Genomic DNA, 17222 nt, shown 5'->3' with positions numbered 1-17222 from the left:
TTCTTCAAACATTTACTACGTAATCAATAACGTTTACTAGTCTCTAGCTCTTGAGATAAACTAGTCTGGGTTATTTTGGATATATATCATGCTCCAGAATAAGGTAAAAACATGGGATATATATATATTTGCTGGTTTTTGCTTTTGCGGGTTTGTTGGTAAAAATGTATGATATTGACATGCTGTGCTTGCCGGGTTGCCGTGTGTTTTTATTGGGATTCTGCTAGTTCATTAATTTATTGGTTTATTGCATAATAGTGTCATGTCTGTGGAAACAAACTTTATGGTTTTGTTGTGGTGGTATTTGAGAATACGTGCATGTGAGAGCATTTGTGGAGAGGTTTCAAACAAACGTTGTTTATCTCGCGTTTATCTTAAAAATAAAAAGTGTCATCTGGGGAGATAGGAGTGGTCCTCGGTGACTGCGATCCGGACTAAGTTGATATATGTAAGCTTCTCAATAGCTCTCTCAGAATTGTGTTTCAGGAGGTTATCAAGCATATTATTTATTCTTACAATGTCTTCAGTTCACAAAATTGAAACACATTTCTGAAATGCTTATAATATATAATCGAGACTGCACTGGGAAAGACTAATTTAAAGTTTCATTGTATGCTTTTCGTTTCCTGCTTTAAGATAAAAAATTCATGACAAATGTCATAATTGAAACCTTTGTTTTTCATGTAATGAATCTGCACCAGTTAAGTGTGTATGTAAAGAAAGTGAGAGAGAAAAGGGTATAGCACAGAAAACAATAGATTAAAGTAATGTGGTTAGAGAGAGCAAGAGAGAGTTGGAGTCAAAGCTACCTCAGAGACAGGAGGTCAGTATAGAGATGTGAGGCTTAGTTGTTTGAAATATGACAGGATAGGCTGGTAAACTGAATAACACTTGTCAGCAGACCCACACTGTGTACATTTAATTTTCTGTAGTGTGACGAGTTGCATGACCTCTCTGCTTCACTGAGCCTGTGAGGGTGGGGCAGCTTACTGCAAAGTTAGATAAGATCAAGCCACCTGTCCAATAGGTCTTATAGTGCCTGGAGGTCCAGATGTAATTTTGACAGTAAAATATCACAGGACACTATATCAGATACTTTCAAGAGTGAATCGGGGAAGATATACACTTCTTATTGAAGTTTTTGGTTCAGATCCTCTAGTAAAAAAATATGAACATATCTCAATAAAATTAGAACTTACTGTTATATACTGTACATGTGTGTGTATTTTAAGCAAGTACAATACTTCTGAAAACATAGGTCTAATTTAAGCACATGGCTTAGGTTGTATAATGTAGAACTCCTTATGCAAAGGTTCATAGACCTTTATGAGTAGATTTTATGATAAAATGAAGTCCTATGATCTAGTAATTAATATAAAGTCTACATGTACTGTATACAATATAAATACAATACCTTAATATAATTAAGTAATTATTCATATAACCCAAAGTGCCCATGTCTAAAACACATTAGATTAATGTGACAATTATCAAACATCCAATCTTTCAGCGGCAGAATATAGTCAAGAATCATACAAAAAATGCAGTAAGGAAAAGAAAGAGATGTTACCAGGATAAAGAGATATTTTGATTGGAAGAAAGACAAATATAACTGCCTAACAGTAAATGCTGCAGAAGCAGCTTTGTAAGCTGAAATTTTATAAATGTATCTGGTCAGTTGCTTTCCCTTAGGAATCCTGAACCAAAATATGATGTGATTAATCATCAGATATCTTTCTCAGCTCAAGGAAAATAAAAAACACATTTAAACACACTGTTTATTAGGAAAGGTTTTAGTAAGTACATTTCAGAGCACATACAAAAAAAGGTTAAAGTGTATGCAATTTACATATTGTCTTCTACAGTCAAACTACCTGTGTGATGTGTGACATCTAGTTGACTTAAGTGGCAGTAAATAGGTCATGCATCAGTCAAAAACTTTCATGCCGGGACTGCAGAATTCTTGTGTGGAACACATCCTGCCTTCTGTGGTAGTTCAGTTTCAGTTCATTGTCAGTTTACTCTTTATATTTGCTTTACAGTAAAAATTTCTTAATTTCCCCCCATCGTATTACCATGATGAGGAACCATCATTACTATGATGAGGAACTAGTATGCATGTTTAATATATTTGAGTTGCGCAGTGCACCTCTTGGATTTTTAATCTTTTAGATACAGTATATAGTATATATAGTATACTGCATGATACTATATCTTTGTTGTCTTATTTTAAGAAATCTGTTTTGCATCCATTCAGCTATGATATACACACAAAGACTTACAAGAACATATATATACAAATACTACAAATAAACATTACATTAAAAAATATATTGCATAAAAGACATAAACCCATACATAGTCCTTACTCTCCACTCCTACAGGAATGCATACACATTTTACCAGAAACTGTATTTTTTTTCCCAGATAATCACCCCTATAATTTCACAATAACCCTTCATTTTTAACATACCCACTAACTGTCCTTGTCCATAAATCAATGCTCTATATTTTAAGCTCATCTATTGGGTATTCTTTATGGCTTTAAAGTGTTTTATGAGAAAATGTGCTGATTTTATTAATCTCTGGAGATGAAACACCATGGAAGAATCATCGTGTGGGCTTAAACCAGTATCAGATCAACAAAGACTGAAGACGATTTACTGTACAATATGTGCTGTCTTACGTGAATTGATAGGTAATAATAGTTTGATAACAAGAGATCCCAAAAAAGTAAGGTATGCATTTATTTAAATACTGTATTTGCATTAAATAAGATATCGTTATAGTTATGGGAGAAACCTTAAAATGACATGAAATATACAAGATTAGTATGTTCCTAGTACCTTCAGTAGAATATTAAAAATGTCGCTTTGCCAAAGGGAATTTTTTGAAGTCCAAGGGATTTTTGTTTGTTCGGTATTTCATTAACCTTTATCAATCAAAGCTACTCTGCATTTAATTACCATATATTAGACTATATTTAAGTTTGACCTGTTATGATGTTGAAACAACTGAGCTTTTGATGGCCAGTTGAAAGGTCCTGAGTTCAACATTACATGTTATATAAAAATGAATTAGCAAGTCCTGTTTTCCATAGTGATGAATTATACATTAGTTAAGTGTCTGCTAAACAAAGTGAAACTTTTCTTTGTAACAAGTTTCACAGCAGGTGAAAATTACCCTCCAGCCATCTTAAAGATAATACATATACATTTTTTTGTATTTTGAGTAATAACAGTCATAAAAAAGAACAGAAATGTAGGTATTATTGCCTTGCAAGAAAGTAATTAAGGAGTACTGTCTCCTTGGGCTGCTGTGTATATATATATTTAATTTAAAACTAAACATCTGCATAAATTACACTTGGAATTCAGCCTGGATAATTCAGAGTGGGAAAACTTATGATTTGGGAAAGGTTGCTGTACTAAAACTTTAAAACTTCTCACAGTTTGATAGCATCCTTGACCTACCTCTGTGGAACACGTTTAATATATAGCTATATCTCCTCATTGCCAACACTTCACCCCCCCCCAGCTGCTGTGGTACACAGTAAAGAAGATATATGACTGGACTCAGGATCAGTAAAACTCACATGACTTTCACATTGCTACAGGTCAAAAACATTTCTGTATGAGGGCAGTTTTATAATCTGTCTCTCTTAACATAATTTTTTGCTTTGGTAAGACAAATAAATTCATTACCTTTAAACTGTAACCCTGGAGAAATTATATGAGCTCACGTTTGCAATTGTTTATCATTACAGGAAGGTTTGCAGTAATGCCATTATACTTTATTGAGTATTGATTTTTGCCATGCTCTGAGTTTGAAATAACACAATACGGATTTTAAGTACAAGGAAGAAAACAAAAATATAGTCGAAACAGACCAAGCAACATAAAACAGACATACCCCTGAGGATAGGATATATATAAGTAATTTTGTATCAGATGACAGCTTCCCAACATAACTCAGGCGTATGCACTATTCAACATGTTTTCCACTGTGAGTATAATGCAAAAGGTGCCAAGAACAAGATCCTGCATGAATCTGAATATTAAACAAAACAGATTAATCCCTTGACTAAAGCCTTACAGACTGTGCCCCTGCAGAGAAAGTCATATGCCTCCTACTACTGCAATATGGCTACTGCTTTTGTTATTATTGATTATTGATCTTGCTGATACTTTTATCCAAAGTGCTGAAAGTTAACACTTAATTTCTAACCATACAAATATGTCCTACTGGCCAGCAGAATTTGTTTTGTATTTATTTGACACAAATGAAGTGATCACTGTTTCAATGTTCCTGAAAATAGGAATGAGAGACATTGCTAAACAGTGGGTATCAATATTTTATTGTAAGATTTCAGAAGTGTTTAACTTGTTTGTTAAGTGGTTTGTGAAATGTTGCCTAACTATTTTTGAGCAATAAATGAGATTTGAAAAATATGTTAAAACTCTAAAATATATTTATATTTCAAAATAAATTCATTTATTTTTATGCTTCTAACTGCCCTTTTTATCTAATTTTATTTTCATTTTTTAAATTTTGTTTGTTAGGATATTGCCATGTGGACAAGGCACTAATAAATAAACAACGGACACTTATTTCATACAGTGAACACACAAACAACTTTAGAAGAGCATTAGCTTTGGAATACCTGGCACAGAAACTTCTTTCTATACTCTACTCTATCTACTCTATTTAAACTTTCTTAAGTATTTGACTGACCTCAAACTAGGATGTTATTACCAGACGTAAACTGGGGGCTTAAAAACAAACACCTGTATTTGTTTTCTTTTTTATGGTTTTTTTATGTTAACAGTAGTTCTGTAGGAGGTCAAATTTAGCGGTTATGATTTGCTGCATATATAGTAACTTTCCATTTCCCACAACCCTGTGCACAGGATGTTTCATATAGTCTCATCGGAGACAGATGTATTTTTCACTCTGTGTTGCTAAGTCTTTACCTTGGTTGTGTTTGCTTCCTCTCACCTTATCATGAACAAGCAACTCTTTGCTTCCAAATTCTCCACAGAAATCAACCATGGCTTTCTGCACCTTCCATGCAGTCTGCTCTTTTTTTCCAGATGTCTCCAAATGTTGTCAACTGTGCCTGGAACTCTGCTACAACCATGGTTACTTATTCCCCTGTCTCTTTTCTGCTTTCCCTGCTCACTCATATCTCCCCTCAGATTTTTTCTCTCCGTTTCTGGTGAGCATCCAACTTACCACACCTACAGACCCAGCATGTCTTCGTTGACTTCTCCCCTTTTTCCAATTCTCCTATTTGCTGTGCCAATAGGAGCCCTATTAGTCACTGATACTCACTACACCCTGAGGGTGAAAGTGCATGGCATTAGTCTGTACTGGCTCTGGGTCATTCACAGCCCTCACAATTCCTAGTGCCTTTGCACCTAGTCACAGCCCAGGCTGCAATGACAAGTTTTCCTTCCCCTTAATCCCCTCCTTCCTCTGGCATCCAGCTGATGCAGTTTCATCCCTTGACTCTTTCCTCTTGCCAAGCTTCCGCTCTGGAATGAATCTTTTATTTCTCCATCTTTTGGGGGTTTTCTCTTGGAATTCATTCAGTTCTACTGAACTTCGGCACATGATATATCATTATAAGCTACTTTCCTATTTACACTACTGCTGCAGTGTCTGCCTCAGGCCACAAGAGAGGTCCAATCCCATCCTGTTGAGCCCTGTGCTGACTTGCATTCCATCACCTGTGCTTTCCATTCTCCTCCTCAAACAATGGTCACTCCTGCATCATACTATATGTGCTTCTCGTTTACTCTGTGCTATAACACATTTTCCTGTGTTTCCTGAAACCAATTTGCCCCAGTGTTAGAATGTTAGCTCTGTGTTAGAAGAAATCTGCAATGATGTTTTGGGGATTGTTCTGGGGATTGTGCCAGTTCTGACTTTTAGTCAGGGCTGTCATTTCCTCATCCAGGTGAATTAACACTGAAATATTAATTATACAATCTTTTTATAGTCTTAGGAATATTTTGCCATAATTAGAAAAGGACTGAACTACTGAAATATACTGTAGCTCTTAGAAGCTGAGCAAACTAGGGCCATTTTCGAGTTGAGGTGGTAGACTTCCAAGGAAAATCAGACTGCTGCTGCAAGGTGTGACAACAGAGGGCAATTTCCCCTCTGGAGCACAATTGAGAAAAAGAAAAAAACAATGCCCTAGCATGATGTCAGGACACACTTTGAAGTAGGTGGGACCATCCTTCAGTTGAGATATTAAACCAAGGTCCTTGGTGATTAAAAATCCCATGACAGTATTTATAAATTATCATTTTGAACATTAAATTAAACTCTGGGCTAGCACACTCCGGTCTGGCTTAGATTTCCCTTCAAATCAGTTGGTGAAAAAGCTTCTCTACCTGATCTTTTGTGTAGTAAGGCTATTAGTACATAATGGCTGTCAGTCATCAGCCGCACTTTGGCAGTGGAGGAAGTGAGTTCCCTCTTATAAGTAGTATATGCTTTGTTATCCTTTTTGATGAAAGGTGCTAATAAATACAAATAATCTTTCAACTTATTATTAAAATCAACCCTTTTTTAATTAAAAGATCCTTTTACATACATGCATTTGTTACTAATGTACTGTATATTTATTGACGGGCTTTTATTAGATGAGCTGAATTGGCTCTTCACTTCTGTATCCTTTCATACAGTACAGTATGTTCTTTTTTTGAGCGGACTCCTTTCATATTTAACAACAATATTAAACAACATTTATTGCCTTTAGGAAGAGAGTTAATTTCCATCTGGTATGATGTATCCTCAAACATTTGGTAAAATCTCTGGAAATGTATACACTACTATCCTTGTTTATGGCTTAAATTCAAGCAAATAAAACATTGCACATTTAGTCAGCAATACATGTAATCTGTTCTATAGTATTTTTAAACCTTATAGTTGTCTGTAAATGATCATGAAGTTAAATTGGATGAGGCAACGTTCGAAAAGTTCACAACAGGGAGAAAATGTGTGTTTTTATTAAATATACTGTATACTCAGTGTAGGCTGCATTGTTAAAGTGAGGGTGTCCACAGTATTGTAAATTACTTACTGGGATGTTTCAAAAATTAAACTTGAACTCTGAAACATTATAAATAAAAGTCTCTCCTTTTCTCAACCTTTCTCTCATTCTTAAAATTCTTATTAGACTAATGCAGCATTTATTTAATTGTTCTCTTAATATTCTAATACTGCTGTTTTTCTACTCCTGAAAATCTCTCACTTGCTTCTGAAAATGTGAGATACCTCCCTCCTTATTAAAGGGGTGTGATGTACAAATCCAGCCATTCAAATTTTGCGACATATGCTGCGCTAAAATGCGGTGGACAATCCGCAATGAACTGCAAAGAACCACGAGTGTTTTTTAAATAGGGTGAAATACTTTGTAATACCACCAGGGGGAGATGGGCTTAGGTGAGCTGAGCTTAATGTCTCGTGCAGCATTTGGGCTTTTTTTTGAGTTTCGAATCCCAGTCAATGCTGAGGGAAAATCTTTTGCCAATTATAGAATTTAAATTGTATACTGTTAAGACTTTTAATCATTTTAAACTGTGTATTACAGCATGTTAAACATTAAACCGATTAAAAAGTAGGTATATTTAAAAAAGGCAAGATTCCTTAGTTGGACAGAAGTACACAACCTTCCACTTTCTTCATACTGTAAATATTTTTATTAAGCATAAATATTTTATGCATCAAAGTCTTTAGCTTGGTAACTTACACTGGGTTTTGGTTTTAATGTGCTTGTTCCAATATTATAAAGCTTATATACTGTACTTCATAAAAAGTTTTTTAAGTTTTATGGTTTTTACATTATATCCTTTGCTAAGAATACGTGGTAAGAACACCACGTGCTGTTATTGTAAAAAAAAAAAAACTTTTACTGATTTAATACCTCTTGATAATAATATTAATATGGAGTCATGTAACTAAGCAGCTCAAATATCAAAAGGACATTTTGGAAAGATTTGGTGTTAGTTTTTTTTAAATATTATTGTCCTTATAGTGTTAATAGGCAATGGACTGTCATGTGGTGTGCTGCACCCAGGGGATTCAAAGCCCAATCAGAGAATAACTTTGTTTCTTACATAGCAAAGTCAGATTCTTGGGCTTGTGCCCTCGCTGTTCCTGCCCCAGTTCGACCTTTACTGCATGGGCTCGAACCTGGGTTTCCTGTGTTGCTCAACAGAGGTTTGCCGGCTGAGCTACAGAAGACCACCTTCAGCACCAGTTGCCAGCAGCCCTGTTATGCGCAGGGGAGCAGAGGGCTGTACTGTCACTGTGCTACAACTGGCTTGTACCATCTGTATACCGGGGTTTGTTACAATATTAATAATGAATGACCATGGATGAGTTGTGAACTGAAGAGTTAGAGAAAACACATTGAGTCTTGTCTTTTCAGCTTGGAATTTAACCTTTACAGTGATCCTTTTGGCTATATTTTTATTTTTTACATAGCCGGATGAATAAAAATAGATTGGATAAATAATTGGATTAGGAAAAGAAATTTCACACATACTTTGAAACCATACAGTATTGGAAAAGCAGGAGGCGAGACCCGGCTGTGAGGAGGGGCGGTATTTTGATTTTCCTCTGTGAACCGTATTCTCTACAATACTATAATGAGTCCTTGAGGCATATTGTTCAAATTTCAGAATTATATATAAAAAAAAACCTTTGTTGAGTTTGCACAAGAGACAAAAGATACCTTTTGAGAAGTTGTGTTCTGCTTGCAAAGTAGCTGATTTTGACAAACAGCTAATTTTGCTAGAAGAATTTAAAATCTGGTTGTACTGTAGCTTTATTTTTATTGAGCAGAAAGTCTCCTTGCTCTTACTGTACAAGCGCCTCTGTTAAGCAGAGTTTGTTTTAACACACCACATCCTTTTGAATGATTTTTAATCAACTTTGTCTGTACAGGGGGGTTGGGCAGAGTGATGGAGAGTGAAATAAATGACAGCCGGCACTTTTCCTTCCCCCCTGGTGCGAGGTGATAATACAGGATTTTTTATTTTAACGTTGAGTGAGTACCGGGGAGCACAGTGAGATTAACACAGTGGGATTACTGAGATGGATATTTTAGTAAATATGTTGACAAATGTCTGAATTTTTGCTTTCACAAAGCACTATAAAATTGTATCCAGTTGTGAATCAGCTACGTGACGTTGCCCCCGTGAAATTTTTGGGAAAGGGGTTTAGTGGGCAGCGCTACTCACAGTGTAGTACACACAGTATAAAGCAAGTACGTTTTTTGAAATGTTTGTAATCGCTATTCTTGCAAGTATTTTTTATTCAGTTTTTTTCTGTGTGTTAGCTGGTGGGCAAACATTTGACGTGACAATTCTTTCACAAGGAGTGTACTTTTAAAGTGAAGAAAAACCAAACTTTTTTGGCTCTGTATGTCACTTAAGCCAACCTTTCTTTAGTCATAGAGGTGGAAAGACGCCTCCCCCTTCCCCTTTCCCTTTGCCTGCCTGACCTGTCCCCATTTTTAACCATTCTATTTCTGAATCACAGCGGGTGAGTATGGAGAGACAGAAAAAAAGTTAAATTATATTTTACCTTCATTTTTGATTTTATAAGTATGTATTTTACTTATTTTCTGCTAGCCAGATTTAACGTATGTTTGAACAGTCTTGTAAATTAATGTTTTTACAAGATGTGGAAGAAGTGTAACAATTTATCACCATGAGAATTGTAATACTAATTATTGATTACTAATAGTTTAGGCACCTGACACCTGACTTAACATTCAGAAATACAATCAAAAATTGCCTGTGATATTTGTGTAGACGAAACTTTTCTAACATTTATTTTTTTTAAATTAAAAACGATTAAAATGTGTAATCTTTCCACATGTACAGTAAAGTCATTAGAAAGTACAATAAGCCCCTGCTTTGTTTAACAATGGTTTCAAATATAAAACTGATTGATGAGAAAGCTATTCTAAATGAGAATTAAAAAGACTTCAAGTTAAAAGAAATGATTTACGTTCCATTATTACATTTTAATTTAAGACGGACACGCTCAGTGTAAACCTGCAATATAGTCTTGATGTATTGCTGAAATCCACGCCTCCTCTCAGGTCTGCCGCTTTGACGGAGCTCAGCGGGTGGTGTTCTGTTTCCTCAGCAACCTGCTGATTACCGATTGCTTCACACATCAGGAAGAGCTGAGAAGGAATGGAATCTTATCTAATGTTACATTTTTATGTTTTTGGTATTTACTGAACACATTTTGATATACAAAAATAAAACGTCAACATAATGTACATAATATTAACTACTTTAAATGCATATTTGTTAAAGGAGAACTCGTCCCCTAAACAAGATTCGAACCCCACCCACCTTCCAGAATGCGAGTCATGCATTCATTATGCCAACAAGCTTAGCCTACAGCTGAAAAGGGCAGGCAAAAATGTTTCCATGTAATCAGTGAGTGAATGAGTCTTATTGATGCAGATGTTTGCAGATGTTTACAAAGAAAGTAGACTACGGTAATAATTTGAGCTATATGAATATAATTAAATCCTTAAATATCATTATCACTTTAGATACGCGATTCCATATTTTATTCCCTATTAATCAATTTCTAAAAAGTATGTATTTTTTTTTACTGAAACAACGTTTTATAAAGTATATAAACTTAATATAGTCAGAAGGAGCACGTAAAAACTTTCCCAAAATAACCACAGTAAAGAACTGAATGAAATACTTTGATGCTTAAAATGTTTATGAAGAAAGTGAAATACTGGTCTGTATTTTTTAATTAAACTACCAATACCAGCCATATACAGCTTACATAATATGTTTATATTCCTAAATTAATATCATTTATGATCTTCAGCTACCAAAATTTCCCTTTAGTTGTAAAATTCCATATTAATATTCAATATTAAGAGGATTTAAACATGCACAGTAAAAATCGTTTCACTAACCACCAACAAGTGCCACCTGTAGGTCATTTTGGCCAGCCAATCACGTACTGCAGTATTCCGCGCTAATCTGCAGATAGTTTCACACAGTATGGGCTTTCACCACATTTTTGAATGGCTACATCTGTAAATCTTGGGGATTTAAACTAGAATAGGACATCCTTCAAATAGATTTATATTTCTGTATTCTCTTGTACAATCTGACCCTTTCCACTTCAGTCCCGTTGATGTGGATAGGGGCATGTCCGGTTTGCAGTTTCCTAAAATCAACGATCAGCTCCTTGGTTTTGCTGATGTTGAGGGTGAGGTTGTTGACATCACACCATGTTGTAAGGAGATTGACCTCCTCCCTGTAGGCCCTCTCATCATTGTCTGTGATCAGACCTACAACTGTGGTGTCATCGGCAAACTTGATGATGGAGTTAGTGTTGTGTTTGGCCTTACAGTCGTGGGTATAGAGGGAGTAGAGCAATGGACTAAGCACACATATACCTGTGTATGAGTATAATGACAATGAACTTGAACTTAAGTTTTTCATAAAAGATTAAGTCTCAAAAATATACAGTAGGGATTTGGGGAAGTGTGATTGTATGGATTGAGTAGTGATGGCTTAAATATGGGTGTTGTTAGTAAGTGGAGTACTGCAGGGAGCAGTACTAGGACTACTGCCCTTAATAATAGTAATAGTTTGTGAAATGTATTTGCTCAGTTAAGCAAACTATCTGAAATAGTGAAATTTTTCAGAAAATATAATTGAACTTTATGTTTTAGATTTTTTTATCTAAGAACTTCAGAATTCCAGAATTAAGATTTATGAATTCTGAGACTAATTCTGATGCTTCAATTTGCTTAAATGCAATTTTTATATAATAGTGTAAGGAGTGTACTATTGTTTGAAAAATTACAGAAAGAACAAACCAAAAATATCTAAAAACTGGAAACTTATGCCTAATGGAAAAATGTATTTTGTAAATGTAAATGTGATATTTTTAAACAAAATTAAGTATTTTAAATGATGTACATTTCGGAATATAACACTTTGTAAATGATTCTTTTAGTATTTATAAAGATATTTGGAAAGGACTTTAACAAGATCTAATCGTGAATCACACATATCATTTTTTCCCAGAAGCTGAAGATAACTGAATTTGCCAGCAACCCAATGGCTGACCACCGCTTAGTTATGAGAAATAAAACAAGGCTGGGACTGTTTGTTATTTCAATAGGGGGCAGTAAAGGAAATTCAAAGTTTTCCAGGAAGTTCCACTGTTTTTTTCTTGACCAGTAGTTACGAACAAGTCTCCTAGTATCATGACATGGTAAAGACAGCTTTAGAACAAATTTATCCAATCCTGTTTATTGGGACTTGTATCAGATGAGCCTTCAGATAAGTAATTTATTCTGTAATTTAGCTGTTTTTCAGATAAAGACATTTAATTGATGTCCTACCCAAGTTCTTGTCACTGAAGATCTAGTCACTTTTTGTAAGAACAGAGATGATCACAGTGGTGTGATGGTTAAATCCAACTACAGGTCATGCAATTTGTCGTCCTATACCCACTCCCCATTCAGATCTGTCTATTCTCCTAAGTAGGCTGCCTGGTTATTTTCTCTTTTTAAAATCAATAGTAAGTAACAGAAAGCATCTTTGAAAGAACAGGGTGACTGATGTCTTTCTCTGCATGGCCACTTCAGTGGATGGATTAAACTTAATGAATTGTCATGAAGGATGATTTTAATTTGGCAGCAGCTGCAATAATGTGTTATTAGTTATTAGGATGATACAGTGGTGCTTATTAATTGGAAAGCAATCTGATGTGTTAAAGCCATTTATTCACATAATAAAAGTAAAGGTCATCGGGGCAAAAAGAAACTCAATTATCTCTTGAAAATTGTTGTTTAGTAAATGAAAAAAATGTCGGCAACACCCAAGGCATGTCTTCTCACATTCAACAATTATGGGATCTTTCTATATTAAACAGTAAATTATAATTTTGGTAGAGTGAGGAAGAAAAGAAAGTGGCATATGACAATACACAATAAATCTGTTTATTTTATCCCACAGACTGCAACCAACCTGCAACAGGAGCTGAGCTTTTTATAAACTATAACTAGCCACCTTAAATCTATCAGAATCTAATAAGGCAGTGTGTTGATAATCAGAACAGGTGTACAGTATGTTCTAGTCTCAATGATTTAATAAGGGCAATGAAATCAGAACAAGGGGAGGCTGGGCTAAATTTGTGAAAGGAGCCTTCACCCTGCCACATGTTCCATTTTACTCTTTTCTGTCTGCACCACACAGAAAACTGCCCAGTCACTATACTTACGGATGCAGCCATTCAAAATGGACGGTATAAACCCGTACTGCGGGCATCTACGCGTGCGCCACCACGCCCTACCGCGGTATGTGATTGGCTGGTGAAAATGACTGACAGGGACACTTGTGGTACATTGGTCGGTAGTGAAAAGATTTAATCATTTAATCTCTTTACTGTACACATTTTAATCTGCTTAGTATTGAATATTTATATGGAATTTTACCACTAAAGGGAAATTGTAGTAGCTGAGCATAAAAAGAATAGGAGCATAACGCATTTGAAGGTCATAAATGATATGAATTTAGAAAAATGGGGAAAATGGGGTTAGACCATTAGACATGCAATACACTTCCTTGTGATCATCTTAGAACCGTTGAGTAAGCTGCAAGTTTTTTTTATACATAGCATTCAGAAATACAATCGAAAATAGTTTTGTGGTGTATGCATAGATGAAACTTTTCTAAAATGTATAACAAAATTAAAGACGATTAAAATCTGTAATCTGTAATCTTTCCACATGTAATGTCATTAGAAAGTACAATAAGTTCATGCTTTGTCTAATGATGGTATCAAAAAAGAAACCTGTGTTTAATGATAATTAAGGGACTTAGAAGTCAAAGAAAACTATTTATGTTGTTTAATTTTAAAGTTACGAACGCAATTGGTGCTTTACAGCCATTGTGCATTACTGAGCTCCGAGCTCCCTCCCTCTCTCAGTGCCACCTCCCCCTCTGACACAGCGCAGTGGGCGGCACGCTGTTTTCAGAGCCTCTGACTGGGGAAAAAAGATCTGCTGATTTGTTCTACATACCAGGAAGACAACAGAATATGATTTTTTTCTATTTGAAATGTGTGTTGTTTTTATGAAATTCGAGGAAGAAAAATCACCCGTTTTTCGCGCATGAAAAGTGGTTATTAACTATTGAAACCTGTTTTTATAGCTTTTATAGTCGTGCATGTCTAAGTAGGAATACATCATTATATCTTGTTTTTTGTGTATTTTTTAAGAATTAAAATAATTGTTTGTCCAGCTTAATTTTAAAGACCTCTACTTGTGAAACTTTTCACAGCTTGTACATTATTATTGTACATGTAACTATTATTAAAAAGCTTATTAAAAACAGCCCCCATGGTGTTCAAACCGATTCTTTTTACACAGAAGACTGACACAGCTTCACGCTGTGAATCTGTTTTTCTAAGAAAACTTGTGTCAGTGGGGGAAGGTGGAGTGTCTTTCGCTGGAAGACTCGCCCTATTGTACTTTGAAAATACCTGTGAAACCGGTTTAATTCGGCACCAGGTGGTGATTCCGGCTACTAGTATCATACGGTATGACGCGATATGACGTGTTATATGATGCATTCTGATGCGACACGCCCATCGTGTTTTACCGCGGCGTACCCCGCTCATTTTGAATGGCTGATACAGGCCAGGATATTGGCTTGCATCCATGATGCAATTCCATGATTCTACTTGTGCCCTCTGGTTAATGTTTCACTATTGATCCTCAAGATGCAGGCTGGGTTGGTTTAGTCTATACCTTTGAGCATTTTGAATACAAGTCTGCTTTCAGTCTTATATATGTAGTTGCTCTTCGCACTTATTCTAGTGCACCAACATATACTGATGAAAAAAAGAAACGCAAAACATTTTCTGGAATGAGAATACTATAGTTATAGCTTTTGTACTTTCACAAAAGTTGTCAATTTGTTTTAAGCCCTCTGACCAGCAATACAGCTTGCGCAGTGAGGCACTGCAACGTGCCAATCACAGAAAGCTCGTTAGGTGCTCTTTTACCCAACGAGGTCCAGGTGGAACAATGCCTGATCAGGTCACCTTTAAAAAGGCCTTAATTCAAAGCTTAGGTCACTGCAAAAAAATGCTGCAGGCAGGCATGTCATGTACCAGCGTTGCCAAACACTATGGAGTAGGCCACTCCACTGTGTCCCGGCAGCAGAGAAGGTTACAGCAGCCTGGCTTGACAGATTACTGTCCAAATTCCAGTTGCCCTCAGTCGAGTGACCACACCAGAGCAGGACAGACACATCAGAATGGTCCATCTGAGAGATCGTTTCAGATCTGCCACCGGTACTGCTGCTGAAGCTGCCGGCAGACATAATGCCCGCATTAGTAACAGGACAGTGAGGCTCCATGCTAAGAGGAGCCTAAGAGCAAGGCGACCTGCTTACAACTCCTAGACATCACACACGACTGGCTTGGGCCAGACAGAGGCTGCGATGGACTCGTACACAGTGGCATCAGGTCCTCTTCACAGATGAGTCACCATTCAGCTTGTTCCATGCAGACGGGAGAGCCAGAGTATGGAGGAGGAGGTGTTGCATTTCTTTTTCCCCTTCAGTATATTTTCTATCACTCGTTCTAATATCTTTTTGTTGTCGAGTTGTGAATACAATATAATGTATTCCTTTTTTTAACTGGTTCCTGTTTTTCATCCATCCATTCCATTCCATTAATTTCCCCTTCCACTTTTCCTGGTGGGGGTTGCAGTGATGCTTAAGCCTACAATGCAAGCAACGAGCGCAAGGCAGGGTACAGCCTGGACAGGGCGCCAGTCCATCGCAGGGCAAGAGCAAGCCAATCATACATGGGGACAATTTGGAGGCCACAGTAAGGGCCGAGGGGGCAAATTTGGCCCGGACACCGCAGGGTGATATAGCTGCTGGCCCTGTTTTTCAATCATTTTATAAAATGCTTTCTTTTCCCTCATATTTTTCTTTCTTAAACCATTTGGGCAGTCTTTTTTATCTTTTGATTTATGCACACTTGGGAAAAATCTGTTCTATGCTTCAAGCAGAACTTTTTTTCCAAACCATTGCCATCAATTCTCCACTGATTCCATATGTATCTTATTCCACCTTAATTCTCCTAAGCTCTCTTTCATTCTTTCAATGTCTGCTTTGCTGAAATTTTAAACTATGGATTTTGACTCAATCTGTTCAGCTGGGGAGGAGAACAAAGATTCACTTCTTTGTTGTCCATATTGCAATACACTCTTGCTCTTTGCCAATACTCAGGTGGTACTTTAAAACACATCTAACTCTGTGTAGAGGAGCTACAATAATTGTATAAATAAACCAGATCCTAACATGATTTCTCATAAAACCGAAGTCACTGCAGTTTTAATTACATTTTCTATTTATTTACTAGTAAACTCTGGGTTGTTCAATTGTGTATAGGATATGTTTTTTTCACACGATTGTTCTTGTGCTTAAATCTAACTGTTTATTCACTTTTTGGGATATATATATATACTGTATACAAAATTATATTGTATTGAACATACTTAGATGTTGCTCATCTAGGGTTGCCACATGTTTTAAGAAACCAATCCATACTTTATACAGTATAATTGCATTTGGCACTTGATGTTATTACAGAATACATTTTGTTCCATATTGTGTCTTGTCCCTTGTCCCTAAAGTTCTCAAAATCATGATAGTGCTCTCTGTGCATTTCCCTAGTTTTTACTCCTGCAAAAGGGGTTCCCCTTAACACATCACTGTCAATATAATGGGAATTACTCTTGTAGTGTGCTCTCTGAAGGCACCAGTTCTGTAGGGTTTGGGCATTTACTGGGACAATTATTAATTGTAGCAGTAAATCACAAAATTGATTCTTTTGATGGCTTTAGAATCCAACCATGCGATATAACTCAAACAACGCACACACAGAGGTACTAATACACGAGGATACATTTATTAATACATAGAATATGCATATAAACCTAACAGATCTTATCGAGAGGGTTATCAGAATACAAAAGGTATATATTCAGTCAGTTACGAAGTGTTACATATATCAAGAGGACATACGTTCAGTATATCATTCATTTAGACCGTTTCGTAATAGAACTTGGTTACAACTTCTACATTAGATACTCAAAACAAGTACATAACTCTTAG

Source organism: Lepisosteus platostomus, chromosome 3 (assembly GCF_059453375.1).
Source record: "Lepisosteus platostomus isolate fLepPlt1 chromosome 3, fLepPlt1.hap1, whole genome shotgun sequence".
In the NCBI taxonomy this organism is placed as follows: Eukaryota; Metazoa; Chordata; class Actinopteri; order Semionotiformes; family Lepisosteidae; genus Lepisosteus; species Lepisosteus platostomus.
This window is presented reverse-complemented; position numbering follows the sequence as displayed.